Here is a 7301-nt window from a genome sequence, read left to right as displayed (position 1 = left end):
TGATGGCTCAAATGGACTGTCTGAAGACAAAGGGCTTTTTCAGAGGGCCCCCCTTCCCCTCCTCTTTATCTAGTGAGGATGTATCAAGCTGTAGCCCAATATGTACTATGATTTCCTTTCAAGTATGAGTTCCTTTCAAGCTCGTTGCTCATAAGAAAATAAAGCCTTCCCAGTCCTTCCCACCAAGCTCTGGTCCCAAATTCTCTGAAAATTTGCTTCAGCTGATAAAGGGTGAGATGGTGATGGAGTGCCTCTGGTGTACCTGTGAGCAGGATCAGGATCTCATCCTAAGCACTGTATGCTAAAGCTGGCTTCCTCATGCCACTGGAAAGCTGCCATGATTCTGTCCACATATGAACCAAAACTCATCTGCTTTGCACATTTTCCCCTTAACCCAACCTGTTCTCCAATTCATCTTCTCTTGTTTGTGCTCATTTTGGAACGATTTGTGACTCTGTGTCAGGCAAAGTCTGGTTGCTTGCCGATGACAGCACCTAGAGTGCCACAGGTGTCCAGAGGGAATTCCTGCAGTGAAAATCATGGATGTTCTGAGGAGATGCAGATAATGGAGAGGAAGACAGCGTGTCACCCAGTGAGAAAACAGGCAAAAAGCCTTGGCACACACAGATCTGATGTGTGATGTGTAGCAGGAGCAGCAATGTAAGCACAAAAGAAGACAGAAAGCCACCAGGCATAACCAGATGAAATTGCACAGGACCCGTGCTTGGGTTTCCCATTTTCTCCACATCACTTTTCCTCCTTCCTATTGCTGCAGAAGCCATTCCCATCTGAACTTAGCCCACCTTCAACTGGCACGCCTCTTACAGGCCAATTGAAACCAAAGGCCATGGTGAGCAGCAAGAGCTTTGCTAGAATCTGTCTTACACCTGCAAAATTTGCAGGTGGTGTGAAGCCAGTGGTGCTGGCTTTACACAGCAGAGCTCAGCTCCACAGAAGCACAGCACACGTCCTCAGAGCAATGTCTCACCATCAAACGAGACAATTTCAGCTGAGCTGCGAGCTGAGCTGCCTTCAGGCTGGGACAGGCTCAGGCGACGTCCCCACTCTGCAGTCGGTCCCCCTCGGTGCACAGCACACGTTTTGGTTTGATTGATTTTGTAATTGCTCGTTTAATTGAACAGTTACAGCAACACTATCAGGAAAAGGTTTCAGGGCTGGGAAGGGGGGTTGGAGGGTGTGGGGGTGGAAGGGGAATTGGAGCTGGGGAAAGAGCAAAATGGGTTTTTCCTTTTCTCTCAAGATGAAAACAACAAGAAGAGGCGAGGAGTCGAGTTCCCTTTAGCAGGCACTGAGGAGGAGGAGAGCTGAAAACAATAAATTCTGAAAAGAGAAGGAGAAAAATTAGAAGTGGATTGAAAAGTGTGGCAGGGCCAGAGGGTCCCAGGGACTGCTTAGCCTCTAACTGACATCCTCTTCCTGCTAGCTGTGAATGCTGGCATGAGGAAAATGGGCCACAGCAAAGGAAAACTGGAAAGCTGTGTGGGAGAGCAAGCAGCAGAAGATGCCTGTCTGCCTAAACAGGGCACATGAGTAACGTAAGATGGGGAAAGACACCTGTGTTGGAGAAGGAGGGGTATCAAAGCAGAACAGCTATGTACAGGAAGGTCTGCATTTCAAAGGTGCGCAAGGACAGAGGTGTATAAACCCACTGGACAAGGCATATAGAAAGGTATATGGAAAGGGTGTGGTAGTGGTGGCATGTCCTTGTAAGAGCAAAACATCCAGGAAACAGGAGAATGCAGTCTATAGGAAAGCTGGGACGCATAAGAGTGAAGGTAGAGTGCACACACAGGAAAGATAAGTGGGAAAAATAAGAAAATAGACACCATGCAAAGTGAGTGTGAAGAAATCAGGGCACATGCTGGCCAGTTTTATCAGCATGCCTGCTATAGGATTTGCTTTGCAGTGTTTTTGGTTGTGATTTGAGGCTGCCATGTCATTGCACACCTGGTGTCACGCTGCTTTTCACATGTGGAGCTGTGGGGGCACTGCTTGCACATGTCTGTGCCCTTTCCAGTGTCCTCCTGCCTCTGATCTGCATTCAGTGCCTACGTGGGTTTCCCAAAGCAATGAACAGCCTCTAGTTGAAGGCACAGCGAGTGTTTGCATCACTTTCAGTAGTGTTTTTGCAAACCTATTTGAATGGATGTGTGGACTAGTGTGTAAATCAATCCCATGCCCTTCTGTGCTGGGCACTGTGCACCTTTGCTGCAGCAGCCTCACTGTGTGCCCTTCAGTTATGTGTGTCTGAGCAAGGAGCATGTGCTTGTTGGGTGTGTGTCAGGAAAAGGACAGGAGAATCCAGACAGGGTCAGGGGGGAAGGTGCACACAGAGGCCATGGTGCAGCTCCAAAGCAAAGCAGATCAGGTTTCAGGAGAGCCTGGAGCTAGGGCTGGAGGGGGACAGGAGGTGGGCTTCGCTGCCTGCATTCCCTGGCAGGCAGCACAAGGCAGGTTTAAAGAATATCCTTCCATTTAGGAGTTTGTTTATTATTCTTAACTAAGCAGCTCAGACAGGCAAGCCAGCAGCACCATATCCACGCTGACTTCCCAGGAAGGCAGGGAAGGGAGGGACAGGAAGGCAGATTTCCAGGCTAAGGGACAAAGGGATTTATGTACCGCTGGGCTAGGGAAGGGGGTGACTATTTAGAAAGAGGGTGGAAGACAGTCAGCTTTGGGATGCCGGAGTGGAAGCTAGGTGGTGTACAGCTCGGGTATGGCTACCTGGATTGGAGCTCCAAAACCCAGCAGCAGTTCTCAGCTGCTCTTTTTACTTTCAGGAACTTGAGGCAAACTTCCTGAAAACCAGGAGCAGAGACTCAGGTGTATCTCCAAGGGAGAAGCAGTCTTCTTCTCCTTCCAGTTAAAATCCACTTCTTCAAGCAAAAGTCACTGCACCACAAATTGGTTCTAACAGAAGTTCCCTCACCTTGCAAGCTTGTCCAGAACAGGTTGTTAATGCACGTCTCTCAGCTGTGTGTTTTGGGTTGTCTGGCCCATCTAGCAATTTTTCAGCTACTGCAGCGATGACCAAGAACACAGCAACCTAGATAAAAAGGAGAGACATGATTGGTGTGCATTTCTCACAGGGAGATGCCTTATATATCTGAGGGCTCCCTTGACATGTAGATAATGGAAGAGGGAAAACTTCTGGTTGTCTGTACAGAGAGTGAAAATACATGGAAGTATTTTTCTGCATATTGCTTTTGCATGGACACCAGTTCAGCTAAAGCAAGGACAGGTAGAGCAGCGTTTTGCAGCTGGCGCCTTCCACGTTTCTGGGCTTTAGCATGCAAGACAGCTCTGCAGATTCAGGCAATGGGCACCATGCCTGTGCAGCACACAGCACACACCAAACCTACCCCATGTGCGACCTGGAGCACCAGTGTCCTTGCAGCTCAGAGGGCAGGACTGTGAGGGAGGGAGGATCGCTGCCATTCGCCAGGCGCTGATGTGTGTGCTCACACTGTCATGAAAATGAGGTCAGCGAAGGTCATTCAGTTCAACGGTATAAATCAAGGAGGAAAGTGGAGTGGAAGCCTGTGAATTCTCGGGAGATCTCACTGGTGGGGGGTGGTCAGGGGGAGTAGAGGAGCAGCTAATGAGGCCTCAAATGCCACACAGGGGCGAAGCAGAAAATAACGGAGGATGAAAGCAGCCAAATGGCAGCAGCCAAAACAGAAGGCAGGAAAGCCCAGCCTCGGGTCCTTTATCCTGCACTGTAACCAGTGCTTGGTGTTAACTTGCAGGATTACTCTGCCAGAGCAGGCAGAAAGGCTCCACACCCTCCACTCCCAACCCGCTGACAGGAAACCTTTCACTGGAAACTTGCTTGCGTTTGGTGCAAAATGTCTCACTTCTGTTAGCAATTTGTTCCCCATCACAGGCATTCCTGGGAGAAGTTTGGTGGGGGAAGGAAAAGGGCCAGGAGTGCGGGGGCTTCCACCTGGCGACCTGGTTAACAACACAGCGGAGCAGACAGCCGGCCTTTCACCACCTCCCTCCTCCATGTCCCTCATCCCACTTTTCACCACCTCCCCCCCCACGTCTCTTTTTTCTCCTCCCTTTTGTCCAGCCTTCTCTTTCCTCCCCAATTTCTCTGTATCCCTTCTCCCGTTCTCCTCTTCTTTCATCCTTTCCTTTTTCTCTGTCTCCCTGCACGTTTGGACTTATCTCCTGCCCACAGGTCTCCTAAACCCACTACCCATGCCCCACTGCACTCTGAGGTTACAGTGGAGCTTTGCTTTCTCCTTGGGCCGGGTCGGAGGCTCCAAAGTGTTTTTGTGATCTGTTCTCCCCCAGAGCTGTGGACAGAACTCTCCCTCTTCCCTTCCCCCTCGCTTTCTCTCCCTCACATAATATTTTCCATATGAAGAAGCCTTCCTGAAGCCGCACACTGCCCTCTCAGTGAGTCTTAGGCGGGTTAGAGGAGACCCTGGGAGCCTTTAATCCTCTCTCTCTCTCTTGCTTTCATCCTCAGCCACAGCTGGACGCCCCATTGATGTGGAACAGACCAAACACCAGGCCTCTCGCTAAGCTGCTGCTGTGGGGCCTCTTCTCCTTCAGAGCTGCACTGAGCCCACGTCCTGCACCCTGCAGCCCCAGCACACACAGCCATCCTGGCTCTGCCTGCTTCCTCCCCAGCCAGGCTCTAGCTATCGCTGCCGCTTCTGTTTCCCTGGGTCACCCCCTAGCAGCCTATCTTCTCCCTTATCCCAGCAGCCTCTTTTCCCAGAATTATTCAACATCAATCCCTGCTGCCTTGCATCCCTGCAGAGCATCAGGCTCAGACAAGGATCAAGGATGTGTTTGTGTTTCCCTGCTGGCGATGTGTCCCCAGAAAGAGCCGGGCAGGTCTCACAGAAATGGCCCTGGGCCTGCTTACAGTTTTAGGAGGCTCCTTGGCTATCCTCTTCTGATCTCTTTGATCCTTGTGAGCCTCTCCTAACTGCGATTCCATAGTTCCATAGCTGCCCGGACTCTCTTTGTGCACAAGCACCTGCCCGCTGCCAGCGCTGTGCCAGCCCTGCACAGACCTCTCGCTGAGCGGTGCACTTCGTTCCCATTCCGCTCCCGGCGGCACAGACCGGCTGCGGGCCGGCAGCTCGGCTCGGGGCAGCGCCCGGAGTCCCGTGCCCCATTCCTAATCGCCCTCTGCCCTCTAGCGGCCCCACCGCCACTGCTGCATCTTCGGGGCTGCCGTGGGTTTCGTCGCGAAGGGAGCGAGAGAGCAGGAAGGCAGAGTTTGTGCGGAAGGCAACAAGTACGAGGCTGAGTCCTTGATTGGATGCGAAAGCTCTGTAGGAACTTCAGGGGGCCCCGGGGATGCCAGGCGGATTGGCAGGGAAGAGGCGGATTGATGGGAGAATTCAGAGAACAAAAATGATCCAAGCTGTCGGAAACACGGCTCAGGAGTGAAAATTAAAGGGATTGGGGATGGTTAGTGCAGTGACAGACTGAGGGGAGGCAAGGCAGGAGTCCTCACACACAGAGCAAAAGAAAGGGAATCATCTGTTCCCTGTGTTCTCTGCAGATACAAAAGGCAGAGAGGCACTCAAATAGCAGGGAGCTTTAAGAAAAGCTTTCAAATCAGGACGGTGCAGCACTGCAAAAAGTCACCAGAAGAATGCTGCAACCTCAACTTGTTAAACTGAAATGACACAGGAGGAGTTGATCCTATTGCGTGTGTCACTGGGGTAGGCTAAGTGACCTCCAGAGATTGCATTCACCTCATTTACTGCAATGCTATAATTAAAATCCACATTGATCCTCTGACAGAGATGCAGCAAGGGGACTGACTTCAATACTTCCCAGCTGTCCCTGGAATCCACTGAGTCTTACACAGACGCCTCTTCCTGACCTGTCCTGCTCCAGAGAGCTCCTCTGCTCCAGCATTCAGCCTGCACCAGGCACAGCAAACACAGGTGTGGTGCCTCCTCCTTTCCCGCAGCACTGCAGCACAGTTCTCTGCTCAGTTTGTTGGCAACCAGTTGTAGAAACTGAAGTAATTGCAGACTCTTGGGATTTGTTCATAAGAGAACCACTGCGTTCCCCCTTCTTGTTATTCAGCATCAAGTGCCTGATGAGAGAGGGATTTGGGGAAAAGACAACGTGAAGATATCTTAGCACAAAATGATTAGCTGGAATGTATTGTTAATAAGCTGCTTATTCATATAATTGGAAATTATTTGCAGCCGGGGTGTCAGAACAGTCTTTCTCACTGCTCTGATGGAGCAAAGCAGGTAGGCACTGGCCCAGGGGAGACTGCAGAGCACATCTGCTGGCAGCGGGAAGGCAGAGGAATTTACTGCCGCTTTGCTTCTTTATTGTTGCTGTCTTGAAGGGCAGAGAAAGGCACAGCGATTTCGAGGGGAGCTCCCTGGGTTCTGTCTGATGCCTCTGTGTCTTCTGAACTGGCCAAATTCTGTTGACATGGACGATTTAATCACTCATGCATGAATTTGGTTGTTCAGCTGCAGAGAGGGATTTCTACACTACGCCAAGCTGCAGCCACGAAGCTCAGCCACTTTCTCCAGCAGTGCCAGTGTGGGACAGAAGGGTGCAGATACCTGCTGTTCTGATCTGCACTGCCTTTCCTCTTGGCTCCAGAACAGGCACAGTCATGATTCCTCCTGCTTCTGCTCTTGTGTTTTTCAGGTAAGGGGTACAGCAGTGCAAGAGGCAAGGGGATCTTGGGCACAGTGTTCCTTCTGCATTTGTCTGAGATCCTGTACAATGCATGGGAGTGCTGGTGTGTTCATCTTCAATTCCTGAATGGCACTGGGAATCAGAAGGACATGCACAGACAGGAGGCTGTGTTTAGCTGTCCATCTGCACAGTCAGCTAGGAGTCAGCCACGTCACAAGCTGCTCTACCTCTCATTTCAATATTTCTATTGTTTCTACTCTATTTAAAATCACTTCAGCTGTGCCTATAGAGACATCAGTGCCAACACCACCTCAGGAGCTGCATACTTGCCTGTCCAGACAGTTTCACTTTGTTTCGTGTCACCAAAGAAGTTCAATCCTTACTGAATGTATTTTACTTGCAGGTGAATGGCAAACAACCTTCTATTCTCCTTTTTTAAAGACTCGCATTAACTCCAATGAAACAACTGTCAGTAAGAAGCAGAAATAAAACAGGTGAGCCACCAGGTAAACAGGGCAGTGGGGGCCAGCCGGAGCACCAAGGGTAGAAAACAGCAGGTCCTGCCAGGCACTATCTGCTTCTTCCCCAGGGGACAAAAGAATCCCCTTTGTTTACCAGGAAGGGAGGAAGAG

General features: G+C 50.7%; 1 protein-coding gene across 1 annotated transcript in view; it reads left to right on the top strand.

Moving 5' to 3' along the window:
- The window catches only part of ITPR3 (inositol 1,4,5-trisphosphate receptor type 3), a 275096-nt gene that overhangs the window by 130321 nt on the left and 137474 nt on the right, over positions 1-7301 (top strand). The gene's annotated exons all lie outside the window — the stretch shown is intronic.

This window comes from Lagopus muta, chromosome 24 (genome assembly GCF_023343835.1).
Source record: "Lagopus muta isolate bLagMut1 chromosome 24, bLagMut1 primary, whole genome shotgun sequence".
NCBI classification, from domain to species: domain Eukaryota; kingdom Metazoa; phylum Chordata; class Aves; order Galliformes; family Phasianidae; genus Lagopus; species Lagopus muta.
This window is presented reverse-complemented; position numbering and strand designations above follow the sequence as displayed.